At 35.8% G+C, this 7,878-nt stretch overlaps 2 non-coding genes across 2 annotated transcripts; both read right to left on the bottom strand.

Annotated features, from left to right (window-relative positions):
• Positions 1 to 233: 233 nt before the first annotated feature.
• On the bottom strand, positions 234 to 305 carry trnam-cau (transfer RNA methionine (anticodon CAU)). The gene has a single exon. It is a non-coding gene; the product is annotated as a tRNA-Met (tRNA).
• Positions 306 to 427: 122 nt separating this feature from the next.
• Positions 428 to 515, bottom strand: trnay-gua (transfer RNA tyrosine (anticodon GUA)). The gene is given in 2 exon segments: positions 428 to 463; positions 479 to 515. It is a non-coding gene; the product is annotated as a tRNA-Tyr (tRNA).
• Positions 516 to 7,878: the final 7,363 nt, after the last annotated feature.

The following is a 7,878-nucleotide window of genomic DNA, read 5'->3' as shown; positions in this document are numbered from 1 at the left end:
TTCAGCAGTCATGCCGTGACCCAGAGTCGAACCGGGGTTGCTGCGGCCACAACGCAGAGTACTAACCACTATACGATCACGGCTTCTTGCGGCAATGTCTCTTTCGTCAGCCACTCTTAACGAACCTTTCATTTGAAGATTTTGAGAAAAAACCTTTTTGCTTCTTGACAAAAGAGCACAGAGAAGAGAGCAGGTCACTCAGACGCTTTGGATGTTTTGTGTAAAGGTCAGCGTAGCAGAGAATGGTTTCGATCCATCGACCTCTGGGTTATGGGCCCAGCACGCTTCCGCTGCGCCACTCTGCTTTCAACGGAGATTGCTGAGGCCACAACACAGAGTACTAACCACTATACGATCACCTCTTCTTGCTAGACAGTTTCTTTTGTTTGTCACTCCTTACGAACCTTTTGAGAAATGAGAAAAGTAGTCCTTCGAGCCAGAGTTGAACCAGCGACCTAAGGATGTCCAGCGTTGTACTCTACAGTCCTCCGCTCTACCAACTGAGCTATCGAAGGTCACATAGCACAGTGGAAAGAAGCGGACACGTGCTGCTACACAGCTGCCTAAGAAAGCATAAGTGTCTCTTCAGCAGAGCGTTCTTTGCTTGCGCTGCGCCACTATGTTTTCAGTAGGAGAGAACTAAAACGTGCAGGATGCCTGTCCTCGAGATCCGACTGGACACCCTTGATTTAAAGGATCAGGAGAGATGAATCTTCTGGTGTCAGTTCTCATTGCCAATAATTTTTTTTCAGTCATGCAAGTTTAAAGAATAAGAAAAGTCTTTAAAAATAAAACAATTTCTCCCCAAGCTCACTTTTAAGCTTTCAGATTTAATAAAAAAGAGATTTCATTTAAATTTGCATTGGTTGATTTAAAACATAAAATTGGCATTTAGTTTCAACATGGGGAATGTCAAAGAGCTATAATATGAAATTCTGGCATTCATTTTTTTTTATTAACTTTAACTTGAGTTAACTTTTGGATGCATTCCTGCTACACCATGTTTGAATCAGAAGGCTGAATTTCCTCCTTGGCAGTTTTGCAAAGACTTGGTCATTAACCACTCATTTGATGCAGGTGTTGCTGGCCTGCTGCAGACTAGACACCTGTGAGCTATAATCTCATCTGACTGATTGGGATTTTAAGAGCTGTTGGAGAGTTACACTGATGATCAGCATTCTTTATGAAGTCAAGACCTATGGTTTTTTTTCCCTCCTTTATATATCTAGGTAGTTGGGTTTGTTTGGGGACTGTGAGCTGTAACATGGTTCAAATGCATATGTGAATGACAAGAGGACAGGAAGCTACTCCAAAAGTGGGAAGTGCAAAACAGCACAGGGCATTTTGGGTATATACAACCTAAACAAATTGGCAAATGTTAGTGGGAGAAACTTCTTGTTGTCTTTTGCCAAAATCAAAAGAGAAATCCTACAATGTCTAAATCTGACAGCATTCTGTTTTTTCTTTACATTTTGTGAAAAATGAAGTTGCACTCAATGTCTTCCTGTATGGTTTTTGTGTTGTTTCCTTCAGTGGTTCTTGGTGAAGCAGAAGTGAACAGGTTTTAATGGGGACAATTTATTTAAAATTTGTGGGATACAAAAGCATCCCATCAACTGAAAATATAACAAATTATGCTATTTTAATTTATTTATATAACCTTTATGTCTCCAGGACAATCCCATTCAGATAAAAAAAATCTCTTTTGTAAGAAAATCCTGGCCAAGACTGGGAACATCAAACAGAAATTACAGAACATGCATAACAAATTCAGAAACACTGTCATAAATAAACTAAAAGATTCCGTAGTCGAAATATTTACTCAAAATCAGTCAAAATAACCTTAAAAACCTTAATGACAACAGAATATTTTGCTCCATGAACATGGAGCAGAAAACTGAAAAGATTTCTTTCCCAGTTCTGACCCTCAATCCGCCAGACTATTGGTATTTGTCTGGTACCAATAGTCACCAGACAACTGGTACCAATTGGGGCCTGATGTGTTGTGGAGAGCTAACCTCACTCTCCACAACACATCACCAGAATCTCTTTCCCTCAACTCTGGAACAATAAGCCATTCAAATTCACCTCTCTCTTTAAGAGCTATCTCCAGATTTTATCCCTCAACCTTCATAGCAGCTTCCCTTTTCCTCCAGATGCCTGTAAACCGCAAATACAGAAGCCACCCTTAGTTGTGCATATTTATAATTGATTACTCCAGCAAGAGTAAAAAAGTATCTGGTTTGGAGGCTACTTAAGTACTGAGTAACTGTTCAAAATGACTCATTTAATATTTAAATTTGTGTTGTAAAATATGGAGAGTAGAGGAAAATGTGAATAAGGTTTCAGTAAGACAAAGAAATAGAGAAGCTGTGAAAGATCTTTGCCAAAAAGATGTTGTACAAGGTAATAAGAGAAGATGTTTCAACAACTGTGACACAATTTTCAAATTTAAATATTTACAATAACTAAAGATGACTTTAATCCAGTTTTACCAGGATTAAAGTGTAGATGAAACTGTGTAAAGTCTGTCTCTGTGCATCTATAATTCTATTTCCTTCTAAATCCCTACTTTCATGTTCATTGTTTATTTGTTTGCTCCCTTTTTCATGCATGCCAGGACTAATTCTGCTGTCTTCTGGGAATCAGCCAGAATGCGTCAGCTCTGTTTGAACGATTTATTTTTACCATCAGTGGCCTCACATCCCACTGAGACCAACTGCAGCGCAGTGACAGCCTCTTTGGTTACACACTGGTCTACTTTAGACCTTTTGCGGGGATTCCAGCAATCAAGAAGTCAAAAAATAAAACCCAGAACATGAAACCTCCTCAGAGCTTTGATCCCAGGGCTGATTGCCTTTTGGCATTTTTAAAATCAACAGTGTGCTTTAGGAGAGCCATGACGAAAACTCTCTTCTTTTTGGCACAGTAAAAGTTATACAAGAAAAAATGTTTCATTATTTTGTGCTATTACATATAAAACAATATTGATATATATAAGGTTTGTCGTATATTTTTTGAATTTAAGATTAATTTGAAGACGCAACATTGCAAAGCTAATTTTATTATAAACTTTATTGGTTGTAAATGTTTACATTTACCTCCCAGCAGTAGCAGTTTACCCCAGTCAAGGCATCTGAAGGGAAAAAAAAACAAAACAAAGAGGTATGAAGCTGTACATATAAGTAAAATAACCTTCATCTGTCATTTAATTGCCACCAGTCTGAACCACAGATATCCAGTTTTCATAACACAATCTGCACATTTTCCCTCAAATTTTTACATTTAAATGTGTCTGTACTTTTTAAAAATCATCGTTAATATTTTATCTTTTATTCCCTGTGTTCTGTCAGTTTGAGCTTGACTCCCTCCAGTATTTCCTTCAGAAGACGAGACATTTGAAACATCAACAAGAGTGTCAGATAGTATTAACTCTCTTTCAGCTCAAGTTGTGGGAGAAAAAACTAAATAATTCATTTTTTAAACTACTTGAATATAACACGTCATTAGTGTCCACATTATCAGTAGCTTATTAAAAAAAAAATTGGAATAGCAGTGTTTCCATTAAATAAACACAATTAAAATCATGTGATAAGTCATTGAAAGACATTCTCCTACCTCTTCCTGTCATCTTAGTCATTTTTGCCAGTAGTAACACCTGGATGTTGATCACATGAATTGTATGATGCAAATAATTATTTCCATTGCAGTTTTGCGAAATACACTAATTTCGACAATGTGGAAAAATTACCTCATTTTGCACAAGCATTAAAACATTTTTTAATTGCCATGTTTCCATGAAGCAAATTTATTTTCATAATTCCAATTTACTCAATTTTATTGTCAATGGAAATGAAGCAAAATACTTTTAACTGACAGCAAGAAGGTCTGAACCATGCAGTAAGGCTCCATTTCACACACACATGACTTAAAATCTCTCCAGTCCTTTTCTTTCTTTCTCTGAGTTTTTCTGTTTTCTTATTTTAATGTATTATTCAGTCTAGTCTCTTCGACTCTTCAGCTCAGCTTTAATGGCATACATTAAACAGAAGGACAAAGCAAGCCTTTCAACTCCTTCATACACTGAAGCACAATGAAATGGTCCAGAAATGTGCTTACTCACTCCTGGTGGAACCTTGTTACCTTTTATCTCTGACATATAATGGAAAACTCTTCAACCACTACCGTGTAAATACCTTATAAATAGAGAAGGCTGAGTCATGAAACCATGTGATGATCTGGATACTTGTAAAAAGCATTATCCCAAGTGAATTAGAGAGATGCATGTTTGGAAAATATGTAGTTTCACAATTCAATTTTTGAGTCTGAGAAATTTTCTTTCATTTAAATCATATTCCTTTCACTTATTTTGGTAATGACAGCAGCGGCTGGAGTGAATAAAAGCATCACGGCAGGCCAGCTTTGCCCTCATTAGCAGCCTGGTCGTGCTCTCAGTCGGCTGTTTCTCCAGCGGGAAACAAGCAGAGCAGGAAGGTGGATCAGGTGAGATTTCCCCTGCATGTTTTCTCTTTCCACTGCCCTCCTCTGCAGTCCTTGTCCCTCTCCTTGAAGCCCGAGGTTGGACAGAAATGTCAGGAACAAAAGGTGCCAGACAGGCTTCCGCCGTCACCATGTGTTATGGTTACTGTTCCCTCATTACAAAGTATAACAGGGTTACTCTCCGAAATTAAATAAGGACTGTGTGATGATATCTGAGTAACCTCCTGACAATGCGTTTTATGACTACTGAACCCTATCCGGGTCAGAAATTATTTTTATTTTCATGCCTATCAGCTTAGTTCTTCTCGGAATACTCAAGGTTTCTTAAAGCTTTGCTTCTTCATGATTATTAAAGGACATGTAGTATGCAAAGATCACATATGGCATGTTTTTGTATTTCCATTTGGTTCTGAAAACAGGCCAAGAGCTTAAAAAACACAGAGCTGTTTTTGTTTTGTCTGGAAAACGGGCTGTTTCAAAAAACCTCCAGAATGTAATGTCACAAATCAGCAGGCACTACCCGTTGCCTAGCAACCCCAGCCAAACCCAGCCCGTTACCCAGCAACCCCAACAGAGTTCCGTTACCATCCAGAAGCCTCTTGTTGCAATTTAATTTTTCCAGATAAATTCAAAAATGCACATTTTCTTGGCTGTTTCTCAAACCATGCATTGAATAAAGTTTGATGTCTGTGACGAAGTTTTGGTTGTTGATCGTTAAGAATCCTTGAAGTAGTTAGATGTTTATATTCATGCTCTTATTTTGAAGTAGGTGGAGGGTGTTTACTCTGATGTTCCATTTCCTCTCCTCACTGTCTCACTTTTTTCCCCCAAATAGTTTTATTTCAATCAAACATACAGGAGCAAAACAAAACATGGACTGTAGAGAACCACATAGACACATAAATACTTTAAGAGCATAAGAGAAGATGTGCCGACCCATGTTTCCTGTATAGATTATCGTTTTTAGCATATACTTTTCTTTGTTGCTACATTCATTTGGCATATTCTTCTTTAAAAGACTTGATGGTACCATTACAGATGCTGCATCATTATGCATACATGATAGTGCTTTCTATTTTTTGTAGTAGATTTTTGTTTGAGAAAAGTGCTCTCTGAAATCAATAAAACTCTCCAGCTTGTCTGCATTTTGATATTATAAATCCAGCTGGTATAATAAACTCATTTATTCATTGAACTGAAGTGAATTAAATTATGGAACAAGGGCTTTGACTGTGATAACTATTAAATAAGCTAAAATGCATTAATTTTAGTAAACTAATTTGAAAGCTAACAACATTTGTTTAATTGTTGAACAATTTCTTCTTTTTTCAATATAAATAGCTACATTTTGTTGATGTTTTAGTCCACCTGTGTTTCTCTTGCTTGTGAAAATCCTGCAAGTTTTTAAAAATCTTGGTGAAATAATGTGTCCATTTATGTCAGCACATTTTGTTTCTGAAAAGGGCTTCCATTTTGTCATCTGGACAATTTGCTGAGAGACACTGGGACATTAAATTCAATATTCTGGAAAACAGAAAGTGTGCATTTTGCTGTCATAGTTTGTCATCACACTTCTGCATCCTGAAATGTCAAGCTGGGTGTTAATGTATTTAAACCGCTTTAGAACCGGCCCCCTCTATTAGGTTATCTCTATATTTATCTCTTTAAATAAAAGGCCTACACATTGAATACGTGTCAAGATAGTGCATTCAAAAGCTTTCACAAATCTCTTAAAGAAGAATCCAGTTGCGTTATTAGACATTTAAATGCTGGAAAGTGTGATTTTTCCCCCCACTTAAGACATTATCTTAATTTTGTTGTCACTTGTAACATTTTTCAGCACATAATTAACCACAAAATTAGCCCATAAAGGATGTTTTTTTAAAATTATTTAATTATTCTCTGTTAGTGCAAACCAGACAAATCACTGTCGTTTTCCAGGTTATTTATTTCAGACTGTAAGGATATTGATTTATTTCTGTATGTTGATTTGCAGGTTTGACATTGAATATCCAAAGTTTTTTCTTCAAACCTGCAACATAAACTTTTAAAGGTATTTATTTGTTTCCACAGATTCCTTCACAGCTATTGGTATCCATGGAAGATTGTTAAAAGGCTTAAAATAAGTTGATCTTTGATACAATTGTGTACTTTTCAGTGAAAACTTTATTTTTCTATCTAGATCACAGGTGCTAAACCTGCTGCTATCTCCAAAAACCCCCAAGAAATATGTAAGAACGTTTTAGTGGATTCAAATGGATTGGCTAAAATAATTGGCATTGTGTAAATACACATTGCCAATTATTTTAGCCAATCTTCAAAATGGAAATGGGAAAAGATGCCGTTGAAGTGAGGCAGATATGTTTATTTTTATGCATTATGAAATAGCAGCAAGAGAAAATATGATCATATCCAACATCAAAGGAAAAAATAAAAATAAGTTTAAAAAAACTGAAACTGGCAAAGAGGGCGTAAAGTAGACATTAAGAGAGCTTAATGTCTGCACTGAATAACTGAGTCACCATAGCAACTAATACATGATCTACATGTTAACCCGTTGAATGTGAGGCATACCAGGAAAAAACCTTTACTGATCTACCATCTTAAACTGAGATTTTAATTTTTTTTGAACTCTTCTAAGATTGGAGTCTTGTGTCTTCATCAAGTGAATCTGACGTTAAATGTTTCAGTCAAAAGCTCTCCAGAAACAAAAGATGGATATGTGGAAAATCCCAGTATTCTGTCTTTTTATAAATAAATCAATGACTTATTCTCAAATTGTTGAGAATGAATAATTAAAAAATCACTCATCACAGAATATTTTTCTTAATGGTGATTTTCAAGTACAGGAAATATTTTTAAAAACATAAATAGTCCAATCAAACTGAGCCAACCCAAACATTTAAATATGTCACAGAGGGGGTGAAATATAAATATTTTTAAGGTATTTCTGCACTCTCCCCATTGCCTCTCCCAGAAATCATACTTTATAAGCAGTTCCTTACAGTGGAGAAAATAACTACATCTTCTAAACATGATAAATATTTATAAGCTACAGAATGTGTTACTTTTTTTGGAGGATGTCCTCTAATGACTTTTTTTGCATTTTTGCTGTGTTGAGCTTCATTTTTGCAAGACTTTTGTGCAAGTAATACTTTCAGTTATGTTATACAGTTTCAATGAAGTAAAATACAATAAAAACCTCTTCATACATATTCCATTCCTTTGCAGACTTTAGCTAGCATTTTAATTAATCTTTTTATTGTATAAGAGTGGATAATTTGAGAAAAAATGCATTTCGAGACGCTACAAATAAATAATAGTGGCTGCAGGATGGAAAAGAAGCAAAACTGATCTGTTAAATATAGTTACTGCATT

Source organism: Poecilia reticulata, chromosome 10 (genome assembly GCF_904066995.2).
Source record: "Poecilia reticulata chromosome 10, P_reticulata-male-v2, whole genome shotgun sequence".
Lineage (NCBI taxonomy): Eukaryota > Metazoa > Chordata > Actinopteri > Cyprinodontiformes > Poeciliidae > Poecilia > Poecilia reticulata.
Note: the sequence above shows the minus strand (reverse complement) of the source record. Positions and strands in the feature narration are given on the sequence as shown.